Genomic DNA, 19,701 nt, shown 5'->3' on the forward strand with positions numbered 1-19,701 from the left:
TGGATTATCAAGACAAGAGCGCTTCGATGAATTTAATTCTTTATACCGCTATAAAGTACCATCCTACAGCACTGTAAAAATCTGGTATAACGAATTAAATCGTGGTCTACTTTCACTCCAGGACGAATTCCGTGACGGTCGTCCAAAATCGGTTGTTGTGCCAGAAAATATCAATACTGTGCGTGAACTGATTAAGCAAGATCGTCATGTGATATGCCGTGAGATTGAGGCATCTTTGGGAATTAGTATGACAAGCATCAGTAAGATATTACATGGAACATTCGGCCGTAAAATAGATTTGTTTTAGTAGGATCTCGCATAACCTGACAAACGCTCAAAAGAAGACTTGTAAATTGGTGGAAGGAAATGTTGGAAAAATACGTTCAAGGTACATAAAAAGCTGTGTATAACATCCACACAGATGACGAATCATGGATATATGCATATGAGGCCGAAATGAAACAGCAGTCGACTGTATGGTTCTTCCATGATACCAAATCCACGAAAAGTTGTTCGCGGAAGACGCACATCGAAGCAAATGGTTGCCTGTTTCTTCGGCATTACCGGTCACGTGACGACGGTGGCGTTACAGCAAGGCAAGACGGTCAATTCCAAATGGTGTGGGAGTATTTAGTTGCCAGAAGTCATTATAGAAATTCGAAAAAATAAAAAACAGAAGAGGCGAATCATTCTTCATTACGGCAATGCGAGCTCTCACACATCGGCTCAAAAAATACATTTTTGACGGGCAGAAACATCAAATTGATAGGTCATCCGCCGTACAGCCCTGATTTTGAACCCAGTAACTTTTTTTTTATTCCCGTACATCAAAACTAAGTTACGTGGTCAGCGATTTCTGACACCCGAAGGAGCGGTTGATGCATTGAAAACGCACGTTTTAGAGTTACCTCAATCGGAGTGGAAAAAAAAGAAAAAAGAAAAAAAAAAAAAAAAAAAAGAGATTCGAAAATTGGTTCAAACGCATGCGAAAATGTATTGATGTTCATGGAAAATATTTGAAAAACAATAAAACCAATTTCGATCATAAACATTTGCTTTTCTTTATTTTTAGGCCAGAAACATAAATACCAACCCTCGTAATAATCAGAACAATGTTAAATATATTTTTAAGAAATAAAAATTTAAAATGTTAAATCAACAGCAGAGGAAATGCGCCTAAATTTGTAAAAACTTCCTAAATTACAATTTACAAATAAATTAACAAATTAATAAAGCATAAATAACGTTTCTTCATAATGCTCTTTTACTTTATTCTTTCAAACTAAATTGCTTTTGTATATATTTGTTTTCCATGCAATATTTTATCTGGGGGAAAAACGAATTAGAAAGCACTATATTTTAATGCAATAAAATTCTTTAGCTTTAATTTGGGAAAGCCTATGTGATTAAGTAGAAAGTAAATAACTTTTTTTTACCTTTCGAAGACACATAAACCACACGTAAACTTTACAATTGGAAGTCTCGGTGTGGAGTCTTGATGCTGTTTACAGAAAATTCTAAAATGTCAAATAATTTGCTAAAAGCGTTAAGAGTGAATCCTTTTGCTGTCACAATCGACAATATAATACCAAAGAATATTTTATTCAGTCATGAAAATCTCCAATATTTTATAATTAGTTCCAGCTTCAGCAATTTCGGGGTCCTAGTCAATCATTACACTTGGCGCCATGTATAAATAAAACTTTTAATAACTTACGGTAAAACGCACCTTTACTGTGGTACTACAAATAGCTCAAGGATAATGTTCTTTATAAGAACTGATCGTTATGCGAGACGTTGTTTACTATAAGAACTATGAGAATAATTTTAATTCTTGACATTACTACAAAATCACGAAACATCTTAAAATATTTCCACATAATATTAGAAACACCAAAAATTTTAAAAAGTCTAAGAAATATTAGTTGTACAACAATGTCTAAAAATTTTACAGTTCCATTCAATATGACTCTCTGTAGTATTTCATTGTAGAAGAAACTTCAGCTATTCTTGTGATTTTTACACATATGCCTCAGATTCATTGGGAGGTCTAGGTTCCAAGATGCTATCGAAAATGTAATATAGCTTCTAGAGCCGGGATAACGATGAGGCAGGTAAAGCACTTACCTCAGGTGAACGGCTATAAGGAGCGGCAAATTAGATGTAAAAAAACTGAATTTTCTTGTGAAAAAAAAATGTGATTTTTCGTCAAACTGCTTTAAAAATTTATTTTAAATGACATAATTTTATTAACATAAGCTATAAAAATTTAAAAGCATTACATTCATAAATACAGCTTTTATTCTCTGTGCCTATATGACCAACAGCTTAATTCCGATAATCTTTCGTACTCTCTTCTCGGTCAGAGTGGCGGCTCTCAATTAACATTTAACACAGCGTAATGTCTATATGGTAAATTGCAAAATTGTTTAAATATAAATATACATATCATTTGCTTATCGTAATCAGTTTTCTCTGTTGCATAATTTTAATTACTTTCATACAACTTACCTGAATTAGGCTACGAGATCATAACATCAATTTATTTTCAAAAATGCTTTACTGCATTATTGTACATCCTTCTCCTATCCTTTAATTTGAGTTCTTAGTTACGAATAAGAAGCTTTCCAAAGTACACGAACTGGATGTTAACGGCTATGCAACTTCCTACATTTTCTTCCAACAGACCTAACTCGTAAAGGAAAAGTGTCAGGCTACTATGAGAATGTTTGAAATTGTAATGTACCCTATTATCAGTCTTTTGAGTAAACCTTGCCATTAAATGAAACGCATGATGGTTCAAGATCTTTTGCATCCGTGATTTGCTCCGAAAGTGCACAGTTCTTTTATGACGGTTATTTCTGAAGCAGTTACACATATTGCTGGACAGAGTTTTAAAGAACCAACGCTTTAGTCTTATTCGTTGTCAAGATTGTAATGTAAACATAATAAGGTAAGATATGGCTTCTCTTTCTTTAGTTATTTTATTGATCTCTTTCTTTAGTTATTTTATTGAAGTAAATTTTTTTAGTTTCAAAGAAAAAAGATTAACCGTTTTGAAATTTTTGTGGAAAATTTAAAACTTACTTAAATCAAACTTCGTTGGCTTATTAAGTTCTGCTCAAGTCAGTCTTGCAACAAAAATTCATTTGATTGATATAAGGTGTACCGGCATTAAAGAGTTATTTGTTGCTTTGTCGCGTAGAGTAAAACACGCGAGGCTATCTTCTGTAAGAGGGATGTTTTATACCAGGATACTGTATAGGAAATGTTTCGTATGCACATGAAACTTATCAGGACAAGTTATAAACTCGGTCATTTGCGGACACGAATATTAATGAACAAGCCAAGTTAGTCTGGAGCAACAAAGTTAACTGAATACGCCAAAGCTCAGTGAAAGTTATTTAACCAAGGGAAGAGATGCTTTCGTGAAGGATATAAGGGAAACTGGACATGGAGAAATGAACGTGAAACGTTCAACTGGTAGTTCCGACCAGGGTTCGATTTTAAACGAACGAGCTAGCTGCATGGGCGTTTACGTGGTTTTCCCTTTGTGTAACGGTGTATGCGAATCAGCTTCCTTTAGAGAGTTCTCCACGAAGGTATCTCTACCCTTAGGTAGATAGGCCTAGTGTGCTTTGCCATAATCAACTAAACCAAGCCAACCAAATTCACTTGGCCGCTGATAAAGCCGGCAGAAGAACAGGAGCGTTGGGCTTATTTTTTTAAATGTTGCTAACATGAATTTCACAATCAGATATATCTCTGTAAGTGAAGGCTTTGTTTAATTTATTGAAAGGGATTACTTGTTGATCTGATAGCGAAAACAGATGTTATAGATGAAGAAAAGGAAAATGAGGTCACAAAATTTATTGCAATTAAGAATTCAAACTAACGATGGAAAAATAGAAAAATGTTAGGAATGTCAAGAATATTTAACACATGAAAATTATGTGCTTTTTATGTCAGTGTTAGGTTATAGGTAGGATTATTCGTCTACATTACGGATTTTGAGACGTTAATAAATTAATTGTGACAGCAAATTTTAGATAATGAAACTATAACTCGTATTAAAATATAGAATACTTTCCATATAGGGCAGCATATCCAAAACAATTTTCTACAAAAAGACAGATATACTATGCATCAGCGTTATGTATTAGCCACCTTTAAATTACACGCTTTATTTTCACAATAGAGTTCTTGTTTTCAAGGTAAGTAACATGAATGCACGTTGGGCATCAAGACACAATGCTATTAAAAATTGCATCTAAAACCAACTGAATTACATCGATTACTGAACGGTGCAGAATCAATTCAGCGGGGCGAAAATAATAGTACTTTGAGGCAAACCCGTATTAAATTGTCATGCGTGTTATCTGCGTTGTATAAAATTACGCACAAAAATGAAAAGTTAATAAATCTATAAGGTATTTCGCCCCTCCTTACAGCGTGCCTTCGAAATGTAACTGGATAGCACTTGAGGTTAGCATCAAGAGGTCCGGTATTCGAATCCCAGCGACGGCATTATATATTTCTCATGTTCCTGCACGAAGTAACCCATCGATAAATCCTTACAATCAAAAACTATATACGATTGTCTGCGAAGTCGTTCTCTTGATAAAAAGACAGTGTCTTTCTTTACAATTTGAGAGAACATTTTTCTAAATGCATTCTTTAGAAATATAAAAGTTTAGCTTTAGAATAAATACGAGGGCTATCCAGAAAGTAGATTACGTTTTGGAATAAAAAAATAAACAAAGTATAGGAAACAAATTTTATTATATACAGATGAAAGCCACACTCAAATACTACTTTTCTACATAGTCACCATACAAATTAAGGCATTTATCGTAGCGATGTACGAGCTTGGAAATTCCTTCGTCGAAAAATTCGGCCGCCTGCGCCTTCAACCACTTCGTTACCTCTTCTTGCAGCTGTGCGTCGTCATCAAAACGCTGCATAGCCAGCCACTTCTTCATTGCTGGGAATAGGTGGAAGTCGCTCGGTGCCAGGTCGGGACTGTACGGCGGATGAGGAAACAACTCCCACTTAAAAGATTCAAGAACTTTACGAGTGACATTTGCCGTGTGGGGCCGGGCGTTGTCGTGAATCAACAAGATCTTAGAGCTCAACATTCCTCTGCGCTTGTTTTGAATTGCTCTTCTGAGTTTTTGGAGAGTTTGGCAATACCTTTGAGAGTTTATTGTAGTGCCTCTTTCCAGGAAGTCCACCAAAATTACACCTTTTCTGTCCCAAAAAACAGTCGCCATCATCTTCCTTGCCGACATTGTTTGCATGCATTTCTTGGGTTTTTGGGGAGAACTTGTGTGCCCCCACTGCATTGATTGCAATTTCGTTTCACAGTTCACATGTTTCACCCATGTTTCGTCACCAGTAACGATGCGATCGAGTAAAGAGTCACCATCCTTATGGTAAGCGTCCAAAAAGTTCAACGCTGCAGCCATTCGCTGATTTTTGTGGTCCTCTGTCAAGATTTTTGGAATCCATCTTGCACAAAACTTGTGGTAACCAAGCTTTTCGCTGATGATTTCGTGCAACAAACTTCGCGAAATTTGTGGAAAACTCAAAGAAAGTTCCGTTATTGTGAAATTTCGATTTTCACGGACTTTAGCATCGACTTTTTCGAGAAGTTCGGCGGTCACTATGCTGGGTCTCCCACTTCGATCTTCGTCGTGAACATTGGTTCGGCCATTTTGAAATCTTATGACCCACTGACGCACTCCACCTTCAGTGATAATGTTGTCCCCATACACTTCACGAAGCTGCCGATAGATTTCTATCGGTTTACAGTTTTTTGCAGTCAGAAACCTTATTACTGAGCGCACCTCGCAGCTCGCGGGATTTTCAATTAACGCAGACATTTCAAACCGTCACAGTATCTGAACGGAGCACAGCACGAACCTCTCACTAGCACGGCTAGATGCAGACTGAGCTGCGCAACGCTCTGACCCCAAGATGGCCGCGCTAGCCCCGCCCCTAGCGGACACAGACGGAAACGTAATCTACTTCCTGGATGGCCCTCGTATATTATCAGAACTTGAGCAGAAACTTAAAAAAATGTTAATAAATCATATTTTCAAATATCGACTCATAAGAAAAGTAATTTTTCGGAAAAATATGTGTTCATTTTGAAAATTAAGTACATGTTAGATGTTTATTGTCCCAAATAAAATACAGCTGCCAAAAATTAAACGAATTTTCTTACGACTTTCAGTTTCTAGCTCACGAAAAATTAACATCATTGGATTTATGTTATGTAAAAACAAGAGCTTGAAACTTTGCATTTAAACATCCGATTGGCCCAAATGCCGCAGAAATTCCGTCAGAAATATTTACTTTTCAAATCTTCGTTCTACAACTCTGAACACGTAATAGTAGCTACAAGGTTTGTATCATATAAAAAAATTCACCAATGTAATTTAGTTCAAATCGTATCCGAATTTGAAAGCAGTACGAAAAATATTTTTACGCTGCCAATTAATGTTTCTAGAAGGGAAAGAAGATTCATCAAACTTAATAATTAAAAATCTGAATAAGATCTCCACATGTTCAGGAAAAACTTTTCATCGCTCTGTTTCAACATGGCTCTTCTTTCAAACGTAGCTATTTTATTTCAAACGTGGTCATCTATGGAGCTATGCAATTAAGTGACCAGGCAGATTTTGAGCAAATTATGGATGATCTGGTTTCGTTAAAAGCAAGAAAAATTAATTATTAAAAATGCTTGAAAAAATAAGTACAATGCTTTTTATATTAGTTACATTATTATTTATATTATTTTCGATATTTTTCCCATTTATCAGAAAGGAAATTTTAAAGCTTTTCATTTCGAAACTTCTGTTATTTTCCAGAAGCTTTTCGCAAAGCTAATTAATAAAATTAATTATAATGATAATGATAATATTAAAATTGATAATTATAATTTTTATTATCATAATAATATTAATTAATTATATAAGAGTTTTAGTATTATGATCTGAAATATAATAATGCCTCATGTATATAAAAATATACAGATATATTTCATTTGGCCTGCATGTATGCATCTATATGTACGTGGGAGGTGTATATGTGTGTGCGATTTGCTTTTCTCATTTCTCTCTCTCTCTTTTTTCTTTCTTTTTCTTTTTTTCTTTTTTTTTTTTTTTTTTTTTGAAATAGCCGGACACCTTGCATTGTTTACAGCGGCGCACATTGGTATTTTTACCTCAGGTGAGAAAATATGTAGGCACTGCTCCATAGCTTCTCCTTCTTATTCATAATTAGTCTAAAATAATGACATCATATGGCGTCATCTTGTTGCTCATAATTAATATAAAATAATGACATCATACGATGACGTGATTTTATAATGGTTCCCAAACTCGGGTCATTTTGCGTTGATTAAGACGCCACCTTACAGATCTGGCTCAGATTTCTTAGAAGTTCAAGGCTTTAAGATGTTATCTAAAATGGTTGCTTCCCTCTCTTCATAACGACCCGCAAATACTGACGTCGCATAACATCATCATTTAACAGATCTGTTAATTCGTTCATTTCGTGTTGAATGACAAGCCTTTTAGTAGGCATTATTTCATGGGTGGATTAGGCATGAAAATTTTCTGTTTTTCTCATTAGAAGACAGTCATTCATGTTCATATTCTGTGTTTTCTCATGTTTCACTCCAAGGAGAGATTATGATACTTGAGTGATAATATAATGATAATATAGTGATAATATAAAAATATGTTTACTGGACCAAAACGCATTTTCTTTATTTTTGCATTGGCTAACTCAGAAAATAAAAATTATTTAGTTCAGTGGTTTACGGGTTATTTATGTGTGACGAATTCAAGTCATGTGTGTAATGCAGAATACTTTTCAGGCCAAATGCAAGTTCGTTATGCAAGAGGTTCGATATGCAACGCGTTCGTTAATACACTACTGACCATGTATGCTTGTAATATCATCGCGTGATAATACCTCAATATGTCCAAGGTTAGAATCCTAAAGCCCAAGATACTTCAATACTATGTTAGGTTTATCAGGGATGCAGGGATAGGGGGCATTCCTTTATAGATGTTCACGCAGAATTAATCTCGTGAACCTAAAATGAGAAGGCAAATTCGTACAACGGTCCACCGATCCTGATTTAAATCAAGTGGACTTGCTCAACATATAATGCGTGACATCGTTAAGAAACAGTGGAAATTCTCTGATATTCAAGTTAGGTTTTCAGGAAAACCAAACGTGTCCTACTCTCTCAATATGCAATTTGAATTTTTCCTATTGTTAAAAATATATAAAGCATATATTCCCTGTTCTCACTTTGTTTCTCAGTTTTCGATATCGAAACCAGATTATGCGATCTGGTAAATTACTAACAATTTCAGTAATTTAGCCTATTTCTGCTTCACACGTATTAGAATTAAACACTATAGACTTAACAGAAGTAGAAAAATCATAAATAATTTCTGTGAAATACTTCACAAGTATAAAGGCAAGAAGTGCAATAGGATCGCTTTAAGTATAAATAAATTAAAGTGACATTTTTATTAGTGCATTTCATTACCATCTTGGAGTATTTTAACATCGATAGATATGTATATTTTATAAATTAAAAAAGAATTTTGAATGAATATTATACTTATTTATTTTCTACCATTAAGTACAAAATTCGCATATTCATTATATCAGGGATTAATTTTTAAAATCAGAAAGGCCGGAGCCCTCTGAAAGACCGTCAGGAAGAAGGGGGAGAAATAAATAAATAAAATAACTAATAATTAAAATAATTAAATTAAAATTAAAATTCAATAAAGATATAGATAAAAATTTAATAAATAAATGATAAACAGTTAAATAAAAGAAATGAAACATCGACCGCGTCTTCTTTGGGGCTCTGATTCCACTTACAATTTCATACAAAAACTACAAAAAAGCTCATTAGACCCTAAATATACAGTATAGCATATTATTTCAATAGGGGGGGGGTATTATTTCTTTTTCAGCATACCAGTGGAAAAAAGTAAAATGATTAAAACGTCACTAATGAAAATACAGAGAATGCTAGAAACAGTCTGAGAATATGGAAAGAAATTTTAATGGAGAATTGTAGGTTCGAAAATAAAGAGAGAAGAGTTTAACGCTTTCTGACCGCGGTACCCTTCCAATATAATTCTAACTGTCAAGCAGGATACGATTGAACAAAAAATTTTCCCTCGAAACCGATCCGATGACAACATGAGAGCAAGTTAAGCTCTGAATAAGTGACAATTTTTTAATAGTTCAAGTTTGCAGGTGCTTTGCTGTGAGAGGTCACTAGCACTGGACAGTGAAGACCAAGGTAATCACTGTTCATACTTTCGGGAACAAAAACATTTTACCCGCTTTCTTAAATTTATTGTATTACTTAGAGAAATAAGCCTTTGACATGCAGATGGTGGCTTTTCTTTCTCTTAAAAGTGTTAATTTCTTTCAAAGTGCTTGTTGCCCAAAGAAAGACAGGCATGAATTCGGAAGTTATAATAAATTTTAGAGGTATACTTATTTTTTAAATAAAATGTGTCTGCTCAAACTGTGTTTCACTTCCATAAAAGAAATACTGAAGCCCTTTTATTTAGGGCTCCGATGCGCTCCACCACGATTTACCTCAGAAACTGAGATGTAACTCGCAATTTAAGATCTGCATTACAGGCTAAAAATTATACATCTCATACGGACAGATACAATCAATAAATACAAAAAAAAAAAAAAAAAAAAATTAACCACACATCTAAAACTTTGTCTTTGAATCTAGGAATAAAATTGCTATGAATAAGGTGTTAACTCATTATTATCATCGCGCAACGCGACGCGAAATGAGGAAGTATTTTCATCTAATAAAAGATAAATTGTAAACTGTTTCTAAAAGTAAGCAATGGAAAAGCCTCTTCAAAAGGTGACTATATTTCATAAAAGTGTCTCATTTAGATTTTGCAAATTTTTACCAAGCCAGTTCATAAACAGAATACATTTAAATAGAATAGTAACTTAGTTAATTCACTTTTGTTTCCTTGTTATTTTACAATAAATTTGATAAAATTTTAACAATATTTATGCACTTTGTAGCATATAAGATGACATAATGCACTTCTATTACAAACAAAATAATATCTGATCTTCACTGCCTGAAAATATTATTATAAATACCTACAATACATTGCATTAAATTTTACTTAATGCTTATCAGAACTGATCATTTGACAGTTTTTATTGCAGATTTAAAAAGTCAATTTTTATTTCTATATTAATCTATTCAGTTGGGAAATGTCGATCGAAATTTAACATAAGAAAAATCTGAAAAAGTTGCATGTCTACGTACTGAAAATATGTTTTTCATTTTGTAAAAATTTGTAAGTATTGATAAAAAATATTTTAAGCATATGACTGAAAAGCAATGTAAAATGGAAAAATAATTGTTGAAGATGGATCTTCACATAATTCTGACGTGCTTAACCTAATATCTAGAAATTCAGAAGGGAACCCGTCAAATGGGTTAAATAAATTCGGGGCACTGATTAAAAATACACAAAACATTTTTTACTTAAATGCCATTAATAACTGATAACTCATAAACAGTGATTCTAAAGCACTAATTGGAATAATAACATAAAAATGTAACAATATAAAATATAAAAAACAATAGTTTATTTTTTCTTACCTATTTTCCTTCTGTGTGATGAGAAGCAAAGTTTTCTAGTTATGGGGAAAGTTATTTAACTTGTGACTGTAACTGCTCCCATTTTCTATTGCTAATGTGGTCACCACAGTCAAAATGTCTTTACTTTATTATACTTTTTATTTGTAGAAATACGAATTACTTTATAATCTTTAGCTGAAAACTGTGTGGATTCCACCCTTTAAAGTCTAAAATAATAGAAAAATTGCAGTCATAGAATCTTTTTCCAAAGCATTAGTCAAAATCAGATATACTTTTATTGCATTGGAGAAAAATCACAAGAAATAAGTTCCTTTGTTTTACGAAATTATAAATAGCTACTTTTTATTGTTGTAATTTATTTTTTATATATTACTTCCTTTTTTTAAAGCAAAAGCAGAAAGAAATATATAATTTCTATCAAAATTCATATTATATATTGTCCCCCAACATTACATAATTTCAGTATTTTTTTATTCTTCGCATAAAATAGCTACTTTGCAAGTACTTGAAGACACGCAAACCCTAAACTGCGCTAAATACAAATTGTGTTCTGTCAGGCTCATATTTGCAAAACTGTCTTCCTTCTTTCCATCAACTGATTTCTGCGTTGCAGAACCGTGACCATTTATAAAATCATCATCATAAATGTTATACACAGAAAGTTAATCAACAAGAAAGAATTACTCAAAATATTATATAATGGGTTAAGATTGTTTTGAATATATATTGAGCTCGCCAGATTTCACAGTTACAATGTTTCCGATTTAACTACTTGAACTAGATTAAAGATTCGAACGCAGGCCGATAAACGGAAGGAAGAAAAACACTGGGAACACGCACAGAAAAGTTGCTGTCTAAACAGGGAACAGCTGCTACCCCTTTTACACAACTTTCTGCTGTCAAACCGACTGCAGTCGATGCTGTTGTCACATCGCACCTCGCTCTACTTTTACTCAGAGTTCTAAAAGTGTCCCATTGGGAGCTGAATCGCGTCGTCTGTCAGTTCTATTGCGTTTCGAAGCATTTCAGAAGAACCGAGTCTTCATATGCTCACAGAACAGCTTTGGGAGAGAGACACCGCATATTTTCTTGAAGTCTGAATTTCAAGTATCTTCGTCTGCTCGTGCCTGTATTCATCGACCGGTAGTGAGGGCGCTGCGGTCGCGAGAGTCTGATCTCGCGCGGTTCAGGATGCGTCCGCTTGAGTTTTGGACGGTCTCATTCCACCAGCGGGGTGCCTCCGTTACCCACTTTCATTAGGCAACAAAAGTGTTTCGGAATTTGTTGCGAAACTTTGTCATGGGATAACTTTTTTACTACTTCATTTTGAATCACGTAAAATTTAAAAAAGTAGCTTCTTGGTGCAGTTTAGAAAACTTCTTCCGCGTATATTTTCAGATGGAAGCCTAACACAGGTGCAAGAATAGTATTTGCTAGTAATTTATATTGAATAAAATTCACTTATTTAAACGGTGTTTGGAAGAAATAAAATTATAGATCGCGAGATTATAGATTGTATATCGAAGGAATGATTTTGCAAATTTGATGGAAAACGTTTATATTTTATAATTCAGAAAAACAGGTAGACGGGGGGAAAAGAAAGTTTCTTTCGATATATTTTTATACGATGTACATTCAATTCTTTTAAACGATGTATTTTTATCCATAAATTCTTGATAAGCTTAAAGATAAATTTGAAAAAAATTTGTATCTTTCCGTTATTCTGTAATTCCGAATTTACAGCTGAATTTGTGTATTATTTACATTACGCATAACTGCAAATAGTATCTCTAATGAACTACGATTATAAAATCTGAAGTTACATAAAGAACAGCAGGACCATTTTCACCATTTCCGACGCTCATACGATCAGTAAAGATAGTGCTCCGTATAAATTCAGGATATTAATAATTTTCAAACCGAAATACACGTTTATCAAATTGTTTATTGTATGAAAAACATTGAGATGCCCTAGACGGCTGCCTATGTCGCCTGCGCTTGAAAACGGCACTTAAGAAGAATGCATAAAACTTTATTTCGGTAAGCGCCTAACTAGCACAATCTTTACCAATTCCGACTGTTAAGCTCTGTCTTGAAATTACGCGTCCTCCTGTATTATATATGAATTCGTTCCGTGCAACGCAGCAGATCTCTTGAGAACGGTTACATTAGATTTCTTTCCACTTTGTAAGACCATGTTCTTTAACATAACTCACCGCTTTACTTTCCTTCATGATTTAGGAATAATCTCTTGAGCTGAAAGTTATCAGAAGAAACAGTAATATAAACCAAAATTCAAGTTACAACATACTATCGGATTTCATATATATATATATTTAAAAAGTATTAATGTTCAAGAAGGTTCACATTCAGAATACAGTAAATTATTGAAACTTTAGCGAGCTTCGTAACTAATCATAAATTCTCTCGTTCTCTAAAGATAATAGAAAGCTTTACAAACTCGTATCAAATAATTCTGTTTACACACACACACACAAACACCAAAGAAAAAAGGGTAATATAAGTAAATTAATTAATAAACTGAGTATCTTATCAGAAGCGATTAAATTTTGTCGTACTGTTTGTCATTAACCAAAACATTTTACTTAGGTCTATATTTCAAAATACTTTTATGCTTATGTTTCAGAATGCTTCTCGAAAAGCAGTTCATCACTGAATTTAAAAACAAATTATAATTCTGCTAAACTTTTATCAGAATTTCACCCAATAATAACTTAAAAAAACGTCATCCAAATTAGATGTACTGCATAACTGCATAAACTGCATCAAAGGAGTTATTTGAACTACGGAGCTATTTAAAATATATTTTTTTCCAAATTATATAAATTAAAAAATTTTACTTGTTACATATCAAAGCCATAAGCTTTATATCATATGCTAAATAAATCTTGCTGTAGCTAAAACATAATTTATTTAAACTTGATACATTAGCACTTAATATTTTTAACTGGTTGCTATTAAGTTGTTATATTAGAATCAAACAGTAAAATATTACATAACAGATAGAGATGTACGTTTTAACTAAACGTTCGAAACGTCTTGGGTTTAATTTACACGGGAAAGGAATACAGCAATTTATGATGTAAACTTAAGAAAACGAATTTATTATGCAGGAGAGGTTTAACGTTATTGAATTTTACTTCTTTGTACACTTTGGAAACACGCTTTAGTCAAATCAGTAACTTACTGTGGTAAACAAGAAAGGGTTGAATATTTCTGAACTAGGTTATTTAAGAATTAAGAAGTTTTATGCCAAATATTCAAATAATCGCATCAATACATTAAGCACAGCCATTCCATTCACGAAAATCAAACTTTGGCTATTACAATATGTGAATTTTGTGTCTAAAAACTTCTTTGTACTTTTAATTAAAAATTAAAAATAAGAAGAGTATAAAAATAGTAAAACAGAAGTATAATAAACCATTTTTTTCAAACTTCTGTTCATATTGTGAATATATTTATTGATTCGAATTGTGATCTTTCAGTTTATGTATGTGCAGTTATTATTAATTTTTATTACGCTGTATGCTGTGTATTATAGAGAAAAACGTAAGGGGGGCGATGAAGAAAACTGTTTTTTTTTTTTTTTTTTTTTTTTTTTTAAAGTTATCGATGCAAGAAAAAGTCTGGGAATCGTTGGTCTAAATGAATATCCATAAATACTGCTTAACACACGACTCAGAAGTATTTTTTATTTTAAAAAACGTTCGCTAACATAACTACATTTTTGCAGCATATTTTCTAAATGAGAATAACTATTCTCATCGACTAAATTAGAAGAATGCTTTGCTCTAGGGGAGAAGAAGGAAAATACTAACAGTGCATTTAATAACTTTTATGTACTCCGCTTCATTAATTTGAAAATATATTTCAGTTTTACAAGATACATTCTTGCTTGTTAGTAGGAAAATATTAGTGAAAAATATTACTTATATTTCAGCAAAGAAATTTTTTCAAATCTAAATGTAAATTCTTATAAGAATGTGTGATATAATGCAAATATTTTATGAATGGCTGTTCAAAAAAAAAAAAGAAAAAAACTTCATAAGGTGAGCCGTAGAAATATTCCTGAGAGTAAAAACTTCCAATAATGTTCTTTCCAGGTTGGGAAATAAAATATTTGTTTTCATGAAATGAGATTTAAATGGTGCAATTCCAGTTTTGAAGAAATTAACTTCCAAATACCTCCATCTTTCACTTTTAAGTTTAATTCAGCAAATTTGGCTGTTAAATGAATAAAGAATCTATTATTAATGTATGTAGTTGGAGTTGTCAAAAACATACCATGTTGGACATCAGAAACTCTTTTATTCGAAGAGATTCTATTGCCCAGAATGAATGTTGTTTATAATGATTTAAAAACACTTAAAGACTTCGTTTTTTGAGCCCATTCCATTCCCGCGTGAGACGAAAATTCAACAAATTTCTCTTCCCATATGCTTATAAAAACTGTCATACAAGATAACCAGCAATTTTGTTTTTTGAGGGTAAAGTTGCAGATTTGATTAATAATTTGTCCTCTTTGTACTACATGTTGAAACGTTATTACATTTACGCAAAATATTTTTTATAGATAATGATATAATTTGATTCAAGTTTTGGAAACACGAAGGCTTGTTGAAGTTGCGTAGAAGTCTATAGTCTCTTCCTTTCACTGCTGTCATTAGAATCAACTCTGATTTTAATACTAAATTATGTTCTTTAATATAGATAAATATTTCCTCTTTTTGCCCTTTATTTAAAGCCGGAATTTTAGTAGCTCTTCGATTCCAGAAAGTTTGTGAAACACTGTCTTCATAGGAATCGTTAGCTGGGAAGGGTTAGATATTTCAGAGGTCTCATTTACTTTCAACAGATGATACATTTTTATATAGTCGTTTTCAGTTCTTCAATAATGGCGGGGATTACATTATTGCCCTTATTGCTCGTTTTTGATTTTTTATACCCATAACCAAATGGCTCGGAGACGAATCATATGATTTATATTCTAATTCATTATTTTGAAAGAGTGTCTCTACCGTTTGTTAAGAGATGAGTAATTTAAAAAAAAGAGAGGTGTCGCTTTTTTGATAAAGAAATCGCCCTAGTAAATCAGCTTGCTGTCTCTCTGCTGATGATAACTTTCATCATGTAAGCATTTTGTTCTTCAGAGTTTAGAAGAACATTTGTATTAATATACAAAATTTTAATTAAATTTGTATTTGTGTATTTGTGATTGTAAACTTTGTATTAATATTTGTATTTGCGTTAACGTACGCAGCATATATGCATAGGGTTGAATAAAAAAAAGTAATCATTTGAATATTTCTTAAAAACTGCAGTACTAGTATCGTATAATAGACACCTTATAAACGTGCACAATATAAACGCTATAAAATCTTTCCTTCCACACTGTTTTAGAAATATGCTTATTGCTTGACTTCTTATCTATCATAGGCATGGAGAATAAGAATAAATTTAAACACATAAAATGATTTGCTGATTATAGCAAAATGAAACCAACTGAGCCAAATGTAAGAACATTTGGCTCAGTGACAAAGGTATCTTTGACAACAGCCGGTACAAGGATGAGGTTCTAAGGTATTCCTCCCACCTTCCTAGCGTGCCTTCGTGGTGTAGTGGTTCTGCACGCTGGGCCGGTATTCCAGAGGTCCGTGGTTCGATTTCCGGCGAAGGCGGTGCTAATTTTTTATCTCTCTGCCTTCGAAAAAAATGTCCTAATGTCTCTGCAGTGGCCCCCGAACTAAAAGGGTTGTGGATGATACCTCTCGACACCCAGGATTTGGTAATTGGGTCCCCTAAAACCCCAGTCGCCCTTTAAAAGGGGGAGTATATAAGGTATTTATCCCACCTTCCTAGTGTGCTTTCGTGGTGTAGTGGTTCTGCACGCTGGGCCGGTATTCCAGAGGTCTGTCGTTCGATAACCGGTGAAGGCGGTTGCTAATTTTTCATCTTTCTGGCTTCGAATAAATATCCTAATGTCTCTACAAGGTAAATGAGGCATTTGCTTCGTAATAACTGAATAACTAGACAGGATGCCAAATTAGCTAGGAAAATTTACAAATTCATTTTGAAGGAAGAAATTACGATTATTAACTTTCAATTTTGGATTACATCAAGAAGTATCAAAAGAATTTTATTTTGTACAAAGTACAGCTGCAGCAAAACTGCTGCTGTTTCCCACCCTATATGTATTATTTTCTAACATTAGCATTTATTTTTGGCTTCAATGCATCGAAACTAATTTGCGCTTGTTTTCTCTAACGTGTTGGGCTGCATAGTCTAAACTCTGCTTGAAAGCGTTACGTTGCTACGTCAGTAATTCTGCACTATCTCCCTCTTAATTTGAACTATAGGTCTTATTGCTCTTAGTTCGCCGTAACAATTTTTCTGAAATTTTCTAATTGAATATAGCCGGCGACCTAACTGCCACCCGTTTTTACCCCAGAAGAGTAAAATATAACACAAAAGCTTATTGTGTTAACATCAGGAGGCTAAATATGGATGCTTAAAAATTAAATATAAAATATTTTCAGTATTTTGCTTCATATTTTGTGTAAAATATACCACTGAACAAGAATAGGTTTTAAAGTTTTCTCTATATTTAATTTTCATAAAACTCTGCAGTTGGTTTCGTTTGCGGTAATTTCTCGAGCAGTTACACGTATTGTTGAACGGATTAAATGAATAGGCACATTAGTCAGTTCCATTCCCTGAAAGGACTGGAATGTAACCGTATAAGGAACGATATAACTTTTTTTAAGTTGTTCTGTTATTATGGAACAATAAAATGAACTGTGCAATATGAATACCAAAGAATTAAACAAGAAAGAGATTTATAATACTGAATGTTTTATGTAAGATTTAAGATAAATCCTTCTGGCTACTTTTAATATAACTAAGTTTGATATAAAAGTACATGTCGTAAAAAGTTAGTTTCGTTCTTTAGATTCTAAAATAACCAACGGAAAAATATGTTAAAAAATTGTGGTTCTTGCTAAAGAAAATTTAATAAATACGGTGCCTTAAAAACTGAAAACTGAAGAAAGAGAAAACAAAGAATAAAACTGAAATGAAAACATCAAAATAAATTAAACCAAGGATTGGAAACTTATTGGTGCGAATAGAAATGAAGAGACGCATCTAAAATATTCGAACTGAAGGCCGCAAAGTTAACTGATGAAGCGGAAAAAAAAAAAAAAAAAAAAAAAAAAAAAGCATGAAGCGACATCAAATCTTCATAACTTTAAAAAAATGTTTGCATTGGTAGACTATGATAATTGGTATAGATATTGGTAGACTATAATAAGAACAATAATTTATAAATTTTTTTGGACAGCCGATCTATTGGTCATATTTAAAACAGAGTTACCTGGAGTAAGAAATTTTGCCCAGTCAGTCTTTCGTACAAGAAAAATTCATTTTACTGATAAAAGATACGTGAATGTTAAAGACTACTCCTTTAATTAATCCATTACTATAATGAATGCGGGGATATCTCCTTCAGGAGGGGTGCTTTAGCGCAGAATATACCAAAGGAACTATCTCGTATTCAAGTTACGCATGGATAGTAAGCAGCCAACCCGTTCGCTATTAACCTACAGGAACTATTTGCCAGTACTACACGCTCAAACTCTTGTGAGAAGGATTTTAGCGAGAAAATTCCCAAACTTGATAAGGATACCAAAGATTATATCCTAAAACATGACGCATCACTATAGTAGAATCTAAATATTTGTAAACTTTAGAATAAAAATGTCTAAACCATTAGATTGGTGATTGTGGATCTGAGAGCAGAATTTTCTGCACACTATCTTTCGATCTTCCCCATGTTTTTAAAACAATTCAGCGGAGAACACCGTAAATATACACAGGTGGATTCAAAGGTTTTTTGGTCTGATATACTGCTAAAAGCAATAGAAAATTTTAACAGTTTACTTTTGAATATGATTTCTTTGTATCTCGATACAGTTTTCACATGGTTTTATGAGCAGCTCTTTACTCATGAAAGAATAATCTAAAGGTTTGTCCTCAAAACGTTGCCTTAACATTTCTTCACGTTTGTTTTTTCATTGCTCCATCTTCATAAAATCTCTTTCAGGAAGATCAGATTTAGTTTAGAGAAGAAATAAATGAACACTTGAGGCTAAATTTGGGCTGTAAGGCGGATCAAACTCGTAAAACCAAATTACTGTGTCTGAATAGCATTGAAATATTGCTAATTTTGAATTATTGAAAGACGTCAGGGTACCTGTCTTGCAGAGACTTCGTTCATTTGTCTTTTGCGCAGTCATAGAATGCGAAAAACAGTTGTTTTATATAGATCCAGTCTTGCTGCTGTTTCCTTAACCTTTTAACCTTCTATCAAGTAATATTTCCTTCTAGACCTGACCATATCTTCTGATTTCAATGCTACCAATGATCGACCTTCATGAAAACACTCTTCTATGAATTCCCAACCCATTTGAAATTGTTTTACCTATTCTATCAGAGAAGAATAAAAAGGAGACGAATTACTCTACTCTGTGCACATAATTCCAAACGTTGTTTCATTTCTTTGCGTCTCTTTGCTTCATTTCCGATCAAAATTTGAATCACGGAACGATAAACAACTTTAAACGGTTTAGAACAAGTATTTTCTTTTTCAAAATTGGTTATACGTATAAAAAGGCGCGCATTTACATCATTGTCTCAGGTTAACCCTTAGCCTGTCGAGTGATTATCTGCGAATCCCTTTAAAACTGTCGCTAGTTTTGGACCGAACTTCCCGTAAAATGTCGCGAAAATAACCCTAAACCTCTGAAAATTGTCAAGCAGTTCTTTTGTTATTTCCCATCCCTCCCAGAATTTTACTTCAATGATTCCGCTAAGTGAGATTGATTGCTATATATTGTTCAGTACCTGTGAGCTCTCAAGAGAATTGCAAAAGGCTAGACTCTCCGTGATGATCGTCTTAATGCCGCAGGATACAG

General features: G+C 33.2%; 1 protein-coding gene across 3 annotated transcripts in view; it reads right to left on the reverse strand.

Annotated features, from left to right (window-relative positions):
* Window positions 1-11,851, reverse strand: part of LOC118187632 (adenylate cyclase type 3-like) — a 476,146-nt gene extending 464,295 nt beyond the window's left edge. Inside the window, exon 1 of one of the 3 annotated variants that reach the window (XM_085823652.1) lies at window positions 10,706-11,851. The gene's annotated coding sequence lies outside the window, so the exon portion shown is untranslated. The remainder of the gene's footprint in view (window positions 1-10,705) is intronic. The other 2 variants (XM_085823651.1, XM_085823654.1) reach the window with 2 other exon arrangements.
* Window positions 11,852-19,701: the final 7,850 nt, after the last annotated feature.

Source organism: Stegodyphus dumicola, chromosome 9 (genome assembly GCF_044657685.1).
Source record: "Stegodyphus dumicola isolate Sdum_Otavi_A_Nest chromosome 9, ASM4465768v1".
Classification (NCBI taxonomy): domain Eukaryota; kingdom Metazoa; phylum Arthropoda; class Arachnida; order Araneae; family Eresidae; genus Stegodyphus; species Stegodyphus dumicola.